The 14,191-nt window shown below is 37.2% G+C and overlaps 1 non-coding gene across 1 annotated transcript; it reads left to right on the top strand.

Moving 5' to 3' along the window:
• The first annotated feature begins 1,145 nt into the window (after positions 1-1,145).
• On the top strand, positions 1,146-1,250 carry LOC112447906 (U6 spliceosomal RNA). The gene has a single exon (XR_003036175.1). It is a non-coding gene; the product is annotated as a U6 spliceosomal RNA (small nuclear RNA).
• Positions 1,251-14,191: the final 12,941 nt, after the last annotated feature.

The following is a 14,191-nucleotide window of genomic DNA, read 5'->3' as shown; positions in this document are numbered from 1 at the left end:
CCCGCCAAGAAAAAATTGTGACTTGTATCCCAGGGTTATTTTAATGTAAATTCCTAAAAGCTGGGGATTATGAGTATGGCTGCTTGAGGAAGCCATGTGGACCAGGACACCCCTCTTGTGAGGACATGAAACTCTTTAAAGGGTATATGTGAGTGCCCTTCTGGAAAAGACAGCACTAAAGAAAATTTCAGGAGGAGGACCCTCCCCAAACTGTCCTGGAACCAAGCCTGACCGACAGTCTGAGGTTCACCAGCAGGGTTCCTGGGATTAGGTTTCTTGTCATAGGCAAAGAATTCCCAAGGTAAGCCTTCATATGTAAGCCTTCTCCCAAATCTCTGTCCATATTACTGGATTTCAGTATCAGCACGAACCTGGACTTGACTCTCAGTCCCTGTGGCTCGGGTCTGGAAGTCTCACTCTACTTGATTCCAGGAGCCGTCCCACCCCGTTTTCCAGGGCCTATGCACTAGTATCCATAACAGTCCCACCACCAAAATTATCTCCACACCTGCCACTGGCTAACATCTTACTTCAGACGGAGCAGAACAGCACTAACAGAATGCTGACTGCTGTCTGAATTCCAGCAAAACCTTGGCTTTAGCTCCTGCTGCCTTGCTCCAGACACCACAACATTGCCCGTTGGACACAGCTGTGTCCAAGGCTGCTGCTGCTGCTGCTAAGTCGCTTCAGTTGTGTCTGACTCTGTGCAACCCCACAGACAGCAGCCCACCAGGCTCCCCCGTCCCTGGGATTCTCCAGGCAAGAACATTGGAGTGGGTTGCCATTTCCTTCTCCAATGCATGAAAGTGAAAAGTGAAAGTGAAGTCACTCAGTCGTGTCCGACCCTCAGCGACTCCATGGACTGCAGCCTACCAGGCTCCTCCACCCATAGGATTTTCCAGGCAAGAGTACTGGAGTGGGGCGCCATTGCCTTCTCCAGTCCAAGGCTGCTAGTTCTCACCAAATTCATCTCCTCTTCTTGGGCTCATAGTCCAGTCTCTTTCAGTTAGATGTGGCTGTATCATTCAGTTTTACCAAAGGGAGGTGAGTCATGGTATTTCAAGTTTAGCTCATAAAAACCTTGTATGTGCCTCTTTCCCCTTCCAGGGCAACCTTGAAAGTCATTTATTGAAAACGGCAAAGTTGTGCTCACTTTAGCAGTACATAAACTAAAAACTGGACTGATACAGAGATGAGCATGGCCCCTGCAGAAGGATGGCACCCAAATTCGTGACGCCTTTCACTTAACCTATAATGGAATATAATCTGAGGGAAAAAAAATAACTGAATCACTTTGCTCCTAAAACACAATATTGTAAATCAACTATACTACATTTTTTTTTTTAACTGCAAAGCTTATCAGCCTGGCTCTCTGAATGCCTGTGCAAAGCATTGTTCTCCACCAACTTGAAATGTCTTGAACTCTTCTTGGAACTGAAAATCAACTTGAATGTATTTGAGCCATTATACATTCTGGAAACTTTGGTTACTGCAGCTGGCGTAACCAACTAACACAAGTGGATCAACTCCCAATTCACTAAATACCCTTTAGAGAATCATCCACGAGAACCCTCCTCCTTTATGAGTTAACCTCCCTGGCCCTGCACTCAGTCTCCGCTTGCTGGCTTCTCTTACCATGCATGGCTGAGATCCCAGCTTATCTGCCAATCCCATCTAAATAAGCATGGCAGTCTATGAACTCAGGGAAGCAGCAGCTGGATTTAAGGCAAGGAGATGAGGATGCATACACACACACAGCCCTGAGCCTGTTCCTCTCAATCTGCTCATCCAGGAGTGGCTTGCCTGGTATCCCTCAGTGAGGGAATGCAAGCCTGTAACTTTAGTTGTCACTCTGTGAAGAGATGACAGGATCCAAAAGAATCCCAATCAACATATTACTCATTTCCTTTGCTTCTCTAGAGTAGTTTGTTGTTGTTGTGATAGGAGATGTGGAAATTGCCTTCTTTAGGGTAATCAGGAACTTCTGAAACCAGCTGGAACTTCTGTTAACCCAGGTTATAAACACTGTTAGCAGTGTTCTGGATCCCTATCTGAAATATACTCTTCTGGCCATGCTTGAGAGGCTTAGAACCTGAACCAGCAGAGTGCAGAGATGAGACACAAGGGAGAAGCACGGGGAACACAGTTAAGACCAGTGAATTATCATGACCATGGGCCAATTGTTGCACTTTATTTTCCATGAAGGGAATTCCTTGATCAGAAGAAATACTATGTGGAATACTATGGTGTATGTAAGGCATTCTGTTTTGGTAAAAGCATTGCATTCAGGGATGCAAAATCCATGTCCAAAGTGTCTGTTCCAGTAAGAGCAAAACGCTGCCCCTTCCATGATGGAAGCAGTCCAATGCAATCAAACTGGTGCCATGATGTAGGCTTAGTACTGTTGTCTATGGCTGGCAGATTGGGCACTCAGCAGCAGCTACAGCCAGGATGGCTGTGGAGAGAAGTCCATGTTATTGAACGCATATATAACCTCAATATAAATTGAGGATTGGCCTTTTCATTTTTTGAAAAAAAAAAAAAAAAGACTATTGGAATTTTTATAGGGATTGCATTTGGGTCTGTAGAGTGCTTTGGGACATACTGTCATCTTAACAATATTAAAGTCTTCTAATGCATGAACATGGGTTATCTTTCCATTTATTTAGGTCTACTTTCATTTCTTTCAGTGAGGTTTTATGTCTTCTTAAATTTGCTGAAATTGTTTTGTGGCCTAACATATGGACTATGATGGAGAATATTCCATATGCCTTTGAGAAGTATGTTCTGCTGCTGTTCAGTGGAATATTCTGTATTTGTCTGTTAGGCCCATTTCGTCTATAAAGTTGTCCAAAACCACTGTTTTCTTATTTACTGTCTATACGATCTATGCATTGTTAAAAATAGAGGACTGAAGTCCCTACTATTATTATAGTATTTCTTACTCCCTTCAGATCTGTATTTGCTTCATATACTTAAGTGCTCTCATGTTGGGTGCATATAAATATGTTATATCCTCTTAATGAATTGATCCTTTTATCATTAGTTATTGACCTTGTCTCTTGTTACTATTTTTGACTTAGTCTTATTTTGTCTGATGTAAATATAGTTATCCCTGGTCTCTTGAGTTCTACTTACACGAAATATCTTTTTCTATGTTTCCACTTTCAGCATATGTGTATCCTTAAAGCTTAAGTGAATCTTTTACATACAGCATATAGTTCGGTCTTATTTTCTTATTCATCTAGCCACTCTATGACTTTCCAATGGATAATTTAATCCACTTACAAGTTATTTTTTGATGACTTACTAATAAAGTGAGGACTTACTAATGACATCTTATTGTTTTCTGGATGCTTTTTAGTTCCCTTATTCCTTTCCTCTTCTCTTGCTGCTTTCCTTTTTGAACTGATAATTCTTCATTTTGATATGCTTTGATTCTCTAATCTTTACTGTTAGTTTATCTACTATAGGTTCTGCTTTGTGGTTACTATGAGGCTTACATATTTTATAGATATACCAGTCTATTTTACACTGATAATGATTTACCTTCGATTATATACAAAACTCATGGGGTCGCAAAGAGTCAGACACGACTGAGTGACTGAACTGAACTGAACTGAAATACAAAACTACTCTTACTTTCCCTTTCATGTTTTCAATATCACAATTTACCTTTTTATATTATGTATTCCTAAATTATTATTTTTAATAGTTTTGTTCTTAACATTTATACTAGAGTTAAATGGTTAACACATCACTATATTACAGTATTAGGGTATTCTGATTTTGACTACATACTTACCTTTTCATATATATTTTCACACTACTAATTAACATCTTTTCACATTTTCATGTTACTAATTAGCATCTTTTCATTTTGGCTTCAGTACATTCTTTCAGCATCTCTTACAAGGCAGGTCACTGGTGAGCCACTCCCTTCAGCTTCTGTCTGTCTGGGAAAGTACTTATATTGCCTTAATTTTTGAGATACAAGTTTGCCAGTCAGATATTATTGGCTGGCAGTTTCTTCCTTTCAGTTGCATAGATTTTCTTTCAGTTGTATATATTTCACTTTGAATATATCATACTACTCTCACATAGCCTGCAAAGTTTCTGCTGAGAAATCTCCCAGTAGGCCTACAGGAGTTCCCTTGTAAGTACAACTTTCTTCCCTCTTGATGCTTTTAAGATTCTCTTTTTGTCTTTAATTTTTGACAGCTTTCTTATAACACAATGTGCCTTGGAGAATATCACTTTAAGTTGAGATCGTTTGGTGACCTACAAGCTTCATGAATTTGAATATCCAAACTGTTCCCCAGATTTGGGACATTCTCTGCCATTATTTCTTTAAATAAACTTTCTTTCTTCATCTACCTCTCTTCTTCTTCTGGGACTCCAATAATTCACAGATTGTTTCTTTTTAATTTTAGTCAGTTTCTACTCTTAGCATAATAGTAGCTAGTCATTTCCCCACCCTAGCCCTCTCAGGCATTCATACATGTGTTCCAGGAACAACCTGCACACAAGTTGCAGGAGCCAGGGCTGGCAAAAAAGACTGTCTTCCAAATATGAGGAATCTATGTTTTGCTTGCTGATTGATGTTTTTGATCACAAAGGTGCAAAGTAGGCAGCCATTTTTGTTTCATCCCTTCCCCCCGAATTAAATAACTTCTAGGGGATATGCAGGGCCAGTGCCCTTTTTCCTCTCTTCATTTTTCTCTTTTCCCCCTTTTAGGATCCAGACATTAACGGCTAGGACGTTCAAAAACAACTGTATCTATGGAAGAAATGAGAAAGTGACTGTGCATGCCCAGTAAAAGGCACAGGCTGAAAACAGACATGAGAAGACCTTATGTTTATACCTCAGGCTAACTCCTAACACAAAAATAATCTGCAACAAATACAAGACAAAACAAAACAATAAACAAAAACAATTTCTTATAAACCACCAAACCCTAGGAAGGGAGAGAACCTGATTTGCATTTACAACATTATTAGATTCAAATGTCCAGCTGTCAACAAAATTCACAAAAGAAACAGAAAAGTGTGGCTCATTCAAAATAAATAATCAGAAACTGTCACTGAAACAGACTCATAAATCTGGTGGCAGATTTACGAGATAAAGACTTTTAAAAAGTCTTAAAAATGCTCAAAGAACTAAGAGAAGATATGGAGAAGCGAAGACAACAATGTGTTAAAAAAAAAAAAAAAAAGGAAATATCACTAGATGGAAAGCTAAAAAAACAAAAAGAAATTCTGCAGCAGAAAAGTACAATAATTGAAATTTAAAATTTACTTGAGAGAGGCAAAGACAAATTTGGATAGGCAGAAGAAATAATCAGCAAAACTGAAGATAGGACAATGAAAATTATTAGAGGAACAGAAAGAAAAAAGACTGAAAAGTGAACAGAGCCTTCTTGACTACCATCTAGCAGAACATAATCCACATTGTAGGAGTATCAAATGGAAAAGAGAGCCAGAAAGAAGCGACAGTATCTGAAGGAAAAAATGGCTGAAAACTTTCCAAATTTGATGAAAGACATAAACATTCAAGAAGCTCAATGAACTCTAAGTAAGATTAACTCAAAGAAACTCATACCAAGACACATTAAACTTTCAAAAGACAACCTTGAAAGCACCGAGAGAGAAGTGATTCATCATATATAAGGGATACTCAATAATACTGTCAGCAGATTTCTCATCAGAAATGTTGGAGGCCAGAGGTAGACCAACATATTCTAAATGTTAAAAGAAAAAAACTTGATGACCAAAAATTTTACATCCAGCATAACTGCTAAGTCATTTCAGTTGTGTCTGACTCTGTGCGACCCCACAGATGGTAGCCCACCAGGCTCCCCCATCCCTGGGACCCTCCAGGCAAGAACACTGGAGTGGGTTGCCATTTCCTTCTCCAATGCATGAAAGTGAAAAGTGAAAGTGAAGTTGCTCAGTCGTGTCCAACTCTTAGCGACCCTAGGGACTGCAGCCTACCAGGCTCCTCTGCTCATGGGATTTTCCAGGCAAGAGTACTGGAGTGGGGTGCCATTGCCTTCTCTGTACATCCAGCATAAATATCCTCTAAAAGTGAGCAAGAAATCAAGGCATTTTCAAATAAACAAAAATTGAGTTTCTTACCACAAAATCTTCCCTAAAAGAAATACTCAAGTGAGTTGCTATGTGAAATGAAAGGATACTCAACAGTAACTTGAGGTGATACAAAGAAATATAGAATTAATAAAGGCAAATAGATGTACAATGATAAAAGCTGATATTACTGTAATAATGGTTGACAACTCCACATTTTGTTATCCACATTGTAAGAGACTGATATATCTTTTAAAAGCAATTATTAGTTCAAAAGTAATACTGTAACTATGGTTTGTAACTCCACATTTGGTTTTCTACTTAAGAAGCTGATGCATTTATATTATTAGTTTATATCTGGGGGGACATAATGTATAAAGATGTAATTTTAGGACATCAACAATCAAAAGGGGTGGAAATAGAGCTATTAAAAGAGCAGAGTTTTTCTGTTGTTGAAGTTCAGATGGTGTAAATTCAAATAAGAATGTTATACCTTCAGAATGTTAAATGGAATTTTCATGGCATTCAAAAAGAAAATAGCTGTAGAATATATACAAAAGGAAAAGGGAAAGGAACTTAAACATTTCACTACAAAAAATCAACTAAATGCAAAAGAAGAAAGTAATGCAGGAAATAATGAATAAAAAGTTATATGCCATACATGAAACAAATAGAAAGTGACAAGAGAAAGTCCTTCTACATCACTAATTGCAGGCATATCTCATTTTATTGCACTTTACACATATTGTACTTTATTTTTTAATTGAAGTTTGTTGGTAACTCTGCATAGTACAAGTCTGTCAGTGTATTTTTCCAAGAGCATCTGCTCATACTTTGTGTCTCAATGTCACATTTCAGTAATTCTCACAATATTTCAAACTTTTTCATTTTTATTTGTTATGGTAATCTGTGATCAGTGATCTATGATGTTACTATTGCAAAAAGATTAATTTTCCAAAAGATTCAGACGATGGTTAGCATTGTTTAACAATAAAGTAGAAACAGATTAAACTCCCCAATCAGAAGACAGAGATTGGTAGAATGGATTTTAAAAATGATCCAACCAAATGCCCTCTACAGTAGACTCACTTTAGACCCAAAGACAGAAAGACTGAAAGTAAAAGGATGGAAAAAGGCATGTAATGCAAATAATAACCAAAACAGAGCATGTCAAAATAACTTTAAATCAAAAACAGCTGTAAGAGACAAAGAAGGGCATTATGCGTTAATAATTATACCTTAAGGCAAGATTCAATAGAGCATGAAGATACAACAATCATTATTGTATTCACTATACTTACATAGCTAATAACAGACCATCAAAATACATGGAGAAAAAATTGACAAAATTGAAGAGAGAAATAGACAGTTCTACAACAATAGTTGAAGACTTCAATACCCCATACTCATAATAATATTAACAGAACAACCTAAAAAAAAGGTAAGAAAATAGAGGACTTCAACAGCACAATAAACCAACCGGAGCTAACAGACATATACAGAATACTCTACCCAACAAGAGCATATACATTCTTCTCAAGTGCACGTGGGACACTTTCCAGGAGAGAGTATATCTTAAGGCACAAATTAAGCCACAAGAGAGGCAAACAGATATTATGCAGAGTATCTTCTCCAATCACAACAGAATGAAATTTAAAAATCAGTAATAGGATTAAATTGGAAAACCCACAAATTTGTGGAAATTAAACAGCACATTCTTAAACAATGGACCAAAGGTTAAATCACAAGAGAAATTAGAAAATACTTAGAGACAAATGAAACTAAAATACAACATATCAGAACTTACAGAATTCAGTGAAAGCCAGACAAAGGGAGAATTTTATAGCCCAAAATGCTTATATTCAAAACAAGGAAGATTTCAAATCCACAATCTAACTTTACAACCTAAAAAACTATAAATCTTAAGAACAAACTAAACCCAAGCTAGCAGAAGAAACAAAATAGAGTGTAGCAGTGATAGAGAACAGAAAAATAATAATAAAAAGTAATGAAAACAAATCAACAAACCTTTAGCTAGAGGAACTGAGGAAAAAAAAGAGAAGATTCAAATTACCAAAATCAGAAATGAAAAGGAATAAAGGAATTCTAAAGGAATAAAAAAGGACTGTAAGAGAGTACCATAAGCAACTGTATACCAACAAACTGGATAACTTAGATGAACAAATTCCTAGAAACATAAAACCTGCGAAGACTAAATCACAAAGAAATGTAAAATCTGAGAAAACCTGTAACTAGTACGGAGTAATAAAAAAAAAAACCCCAACAAAGAAAGCCCCAGATCTAATGACTTCACTGGTGAATTCTATCAAACACATAAAAGAACTAATAATAATCCTTTTCACACTTTTCCAAAAAGTTAAAGACAAGGCAACACTTCATAACTCATTCTATGAGAGGCCAGCATTATCCTGATACCAATGTTAAGCAACAACACTACAAGAAAAAACAAAACTATACACCAATATCCCTTATGAACACTGATGCAAAAATCTTCAACAAAACATTTCCAAACCAAATTCAACAACATACTAAAATGATCATATACCATGACCAAGTGAGATTTATTCTTGGAATGCAAGGGTGGTTGAACATATGAAACTGATCAATGTAATATACTACATTAATCCCATGAAGGGAAAAAAAACCCACGTGATCACCTCAACAAATACAGAAAAAGCATTTGACAAAACTCAACACATTTCCATGATAAAAACACTGAATAAACTAGGAATAGGAGGAAATTACCTCAACATAATACAAGCCATATATGAAAAACATACAAAGAACATCATGCATGACAGTGAAAGACTAAGATTTTACACCAACGATCAGGAAAAAAACCAAAGTTGTTTACTTTTGCCACTTCTTTCAAACATAGTACTGGAAGTCCTAACCAAAGCAATTAGGAAAGAAAAGGAAATAAAAGGCATTCAAATTGGAAAGGAAGAAACAAAACTGTCTCTATCTGCTGATGCTGCTCTATGTAGAAAACTCTAAATATCACAACAAAAAAGTTAAAAATAATGAATTCATCAAAAAGGCAGGATAAAAAGTAAACACACAAAAATTAATAGCATTTCTATACACTAAAAAAGTAACAATCTGAAAAGGAAATCATGAAAACAATTCCATTTACAATAGTATCAAAAAAGAAAAAAATTTTTAGGAATTAGCTTAACCAAGAAGGTGAGATACTTACACAATAAAAAGTATAACAATATTGCTGAAGTTAAAGGAGACATAAATAAATGGAAACACATCTCATGTTCATGGATTAGAAGTTTTGTCAATAATACCCATGACCTACAATAGAATTTCTGTCAATATCTTGATTTCTTTAGAAAAACTCATCCTAAAATTTATATGGAATCTCAAGCAACCCCAAATAGCCAAAACAATCTTAAAACAGAATGAAGCTAGAATACTTACACATTTCAAAAACCTGCTCTTTTGTGATCCCATGGACTGTAGTCTGACAGGCTCCTCTGTCCATGGGATTTTCCAGAATACTGGAGTGGGTTGCCATTCCCTTCACCAGGGGAATCTTTCAGACCCAGGGATCGAACTCAGGTCTCCTGCATTGGAGGCAGATTCTTTACTGTCTGAGCCACCAGTTGAGTTCAGTTCAGTTGCTCAGTCATGTCCAACTCTTTGCGATCCCATGAATTGCGGCACGCCAGGCCTCCCTGTCCATCACCAACTCCCAGAGTTCACCCAAACTCTTGTCCATAGATAGGTGATGCCATCCAGCCATCTCATCCTCTGTCGTCCCCTTCTCCTCCTGCCCCCAATCCCTCCCAGCATCAGAGTCTTTTCCAATGAGTCAACTCTTCGCATGAGGTGGCCAAAGTACTGGAGTTTCAGCTTCAGCATCAGTCCTTCCGAAGAACACTCAGGACTAATCTCCTTTAGGATGGACTGGTTGGACCTCCTTGCAGTCCAAGGGACTCTCAAGAGTCTTCTCCAACACCACAGTTCAAAAGCATCAATTCTTCGGCGCTCAGCTTTCTTCGCAGTCCAACTCTCACATCCATACATGACCACTGGAAAAACCATAGCCTTGACTAGATGGACCTTTGTTGGCAAAGTAATGTCTCTGCTTTTCAATATGCTATCTAGGTTGGTCATTACTTTCCTTCCAAGGGAAGACCCCAAAACCTGATTATAAAGCTACAGTAATCAAGAGTGTTCATACTAGCAGATATACAGACATATACACCCAACTAGATAGAATCGAGCCCCCAGAAATTAACCACATATATGGTCAAATTTTTGACAAGAGTGCAGAGATTGTTCAATGGGGAAGGAACAGCCTTTCTAATAAATGGTGCTGGGAAAACTGAATGAACACACGCAAAAGAAAAAAGTTGGACCCTCCTAACACTATATGCAAATATTAACTCAAAGTGGATCAAAGGCCTAAATAATAACACCTAAAACTATAAAATTCTTAAAAGGAAAAATAGGACAGATCTTCATGACACTGGATTTGGCAATGATTTCTTTAATATGACACCAAAGGCAAAGGCAACAAAATAAAAAGTAGACAAAATGGACTTCATAAATATTTTTAAATGTGTGCACCACATTTAAGAGTAAAATAGGTAAAATATTGAGAGTAAAAAGGTAACCCACAAAATAGGATAAAATATTTGTAAGTCATATATCTGATAAAGGATTTATACAACCAATATATACAGAACTAAAACTCAGGGACGGGGGGAAAAAAAAGAAAGAAAAGACCAAATTAAAGCATGAACAAAGGGCTTGGAAAAAGATTTCTTCAAAGATTTACAAATGGCCAGTAAGTTCAGGAAAAGATCCTCAAAGTCACTAATCATTTGGGAAATGCAAATCAAAACTACAATGAGATACCACCTCACACTGATAAGGATGGCTACTATCAAAAAAAAAAATGTTTTGATTTGGGTATAAAAAACTAGAACATTTATGAACCTAAATGTCTAGAACCCCAAAGATTTGGTTCAGACAGGGGCTGCAACTTAAAAGATTCTGGACAGTTTGATTTCAAGTCTTTTTTACAAAGAACAACATGAATAACACTGCTCTAGATAAGGAGTCAGGACCAAACCTGAAGCGTCTTGAACACATACCCACTTTAGAGGGAGACAGAAGGATTTTAAAAGATTGTATTCAACTGAATTTAATTACCATAAAACCCATCATAATACCTACTTGCAATCAGAAAGAAGTATAATGTGAGCTTCTGAGGACTTGCATTCAACTAAGAACATGAAAGACATAAGGTGAATGCAGTAACTGGCATAGTAGTGCAGTAACAGCAATGAAAGAATTACTTAAGTGCATGAGTCAGAAGGCCATACAGAGCAAGTGAGCTCCTCCATAATATCATTATATCACCATAACACCATAACAGTAAAATAAAACACAGTAACAGTGTAATGAAGAGAAGAGACTTCTGAACAAATCTTACTGACCTGTGGTATTTAAATATTATACATAGGAAATGACTGTGGCACAGTATTCTGCACTCCAAACTGCAGAACTCTGGTTATATCCATAAATCAACTAGATGTTTCTCTGTGAAATAATGTTTTAAACACATTTTCATATACCTCATTTTCAAAACAGTCCTTTAAGGTAAGCCGACATGGCAAAGACAGTTATGTATCCTCTAACACAAACTGTGCTCTTCCTCAGTAATATAACCCCCAACATACCAGCTGCTCAAAATGAAGACCATAACAAGCTAATGTTTCATTAACTTGTTATTCATATTTTTATAAAATACATTCATTTTTCCTTAGGTTTAGACCTCATATAGTCTTCCCAGCTGTATACTTCAACATTTTTAAGCTGAATCATTTCCCAAGCATACTATTAGTCCTTCGAATTTTTCCTGTCACTTACACAGGTTTTCATAATACCAAATGTCCTCTGCAAATTTAATCAAGATGTTATGTACTTCTCCTCACATCTCATTAAGATGTCAATGTAACAGTGTTTCTTATCAGCCACTGTAGCCTATTCCTTTCACTTCATATTATCCTCAAGAAAGGTTTTTTAGTCTACAGTCTATTTTACTGAGATAGACTGAATTTTTACATCAAACGTCATATGATTACACAAAATATTTCTAAAAATAAAAATATTCATTATTAACTTTATTCTCTTTACTAATACACTCTACAGGGATGAAAATACATCTAAAGTTATTTTATACAGCAGGAGAGTCCCCTTTTCTCCCCCACACCAAACCACAATCCCACCATACGAATTGCTTATTTTTATCCCAATTAAATCTTAATCCTCTTTACTAAATGTAGTAAAAAAAAAACAATAGTTTTCAACTTCAATTCAGTGTGCCATATAACTTTGTATTGTCATGGATTAATAAGACAGCCATGTAAACAAAGCTGTACTGATTTTCAAACTAGATGCATTTGGATTGTATATTTCAATACGGATCACTACCTTCCCAACTAATCCCATACCTAGACTGAGCTTAGAGGATTTTTATTGTCAGATTCTTATTCACCATCTCTTGTAAATACCAAAGTTGTGATAAACCAAGGACAAGCCTACATACAAACTCCCTAAATAGACATACCCTGGTAGCTCAGCTGGTAAGGAATACACCTGCAATGCAGGAGACCCCAGTTTGATTTCTGGGTCAGGAAGATCCCCTAAAGAAGGGCTAGGCTAACCACTCCAATATCTTGGGCTTCCCTGGTGGCTCAGTTGGTAAAGAATCCGTCTGCAGTGCGGGAGACCTGGGTTCGATCCCTGAGCTAGGAGATACCCTAGAGGAAGGCATGGCAACCCACTCCAGTATTCTTGCCTGGAGAATCCCCATGGACAAAGGAGCCTGACGGGCTGCAGTCCATGGGGTCACAAAGAGTCAAACGTGACAGAGCGACTAAGCACAACACAAAAAGTCTTGTGTATTCTTTAAATACATTATAGGAATTTACACATTATAAATTCCTACAGACAAAGTGGCTGCATATATAACATGTACGGTGATTTCTGAGAAGCAGAACCAAAAATTAGGCCCAAATAATAGAATCATTACATAATAGCATAAAGTGTTCCTCTTTTAAGTGCTTTTCAGAATAAAAGCGAGGCACTCCTTTATTTGGGGTTCCTCAGACGGGCAAATGTATTTGTCTTGTGTGCTCAGTTGCATCCAACTCTTTGAAGTCCCATGGACTGTAGCCCACGAGGCTCCTCTGCCAGGGAATTTTCTAGACAAGAATACTGGAGTGGGGTGCCATTTCCTACTCCAGGGGATCTTCCCAACACAGGGATGGAACCTGCATTTCTTGCATCTCCTGCACTGGCTGGCAGAATCTTTACGACTAGCACCACTTGGGAAGCCCATATTGTAACTCAGAGGTAGGCAAAAGTTTCTTAAGACATAGAAAACAGTAACTGTAAAACAGAATTCTGGGAAATTAGTTTTTTGAAATCTAAAATGTGTGCCCATTAAATGACATCATTATAAAAATGACATCATTATGTAGGTAGTCCATCAGTCAGTTCAGTTCAGTCGCTCAGTCGTGTCCAACTCTTTGTGATTCCATGAATCGCAGCACGCCATGCCTCCCTGTCCATCACCAACTCCCGGAGTTCACCCAGACTCACATCCATCGAGTCGGTGATGCCATCCAGCCATCTCATCCTCTGTCGTCCCCTTCTCCTCCTGCCCCCAATCCCTCCCAGCATCAGAGTCTTTTCCAATGATTCAACTCTGCATGAGGTGGCCAAAGTGCTGGAGTACAACTTTAGCATCATTTCATAGCCCCCACAAAAATATGTACAAAACACCTACTTAACAAAGAATGGATATCCAAGATACATGAAGAACAACTTAATAATAATAAGATAAATTCAATAAAATACAGGCAAAACATCCAAAGAAACACTTTACAGAGCAAGATATACAAATGGCCAATAAGTACACATAAAATAGTGCTCTACGTCACGTTAATCATTAAGGGAATGAAAATTAAAACCATAAAAACTATAAACCACTCACTGGAAATGAACAAAATTAAAATGCTTGACAACACTAATCCTGTGTAAGACTGTATGTAGA

Source organism: Bos taurus, chromosome 8 (assembly GCF_002263795.3).
Source record: "Bos taurus isolate L1 Dominette 01449 registration number 42190680 breed Hereford chromosome 8, ARS-UCD2.0, whole genome shotgun sequence".
NCBI lineage: Eukaryota > Metazoa > Chordata > Mammalia > Artiodactyla > Bovidae > Bos > Bos taurus.
The sequence above is the reverse complement of the archived record's forward strand: the minus strand, read 5'-3'. Positions and strand labels throughout refer to the sequence as shown.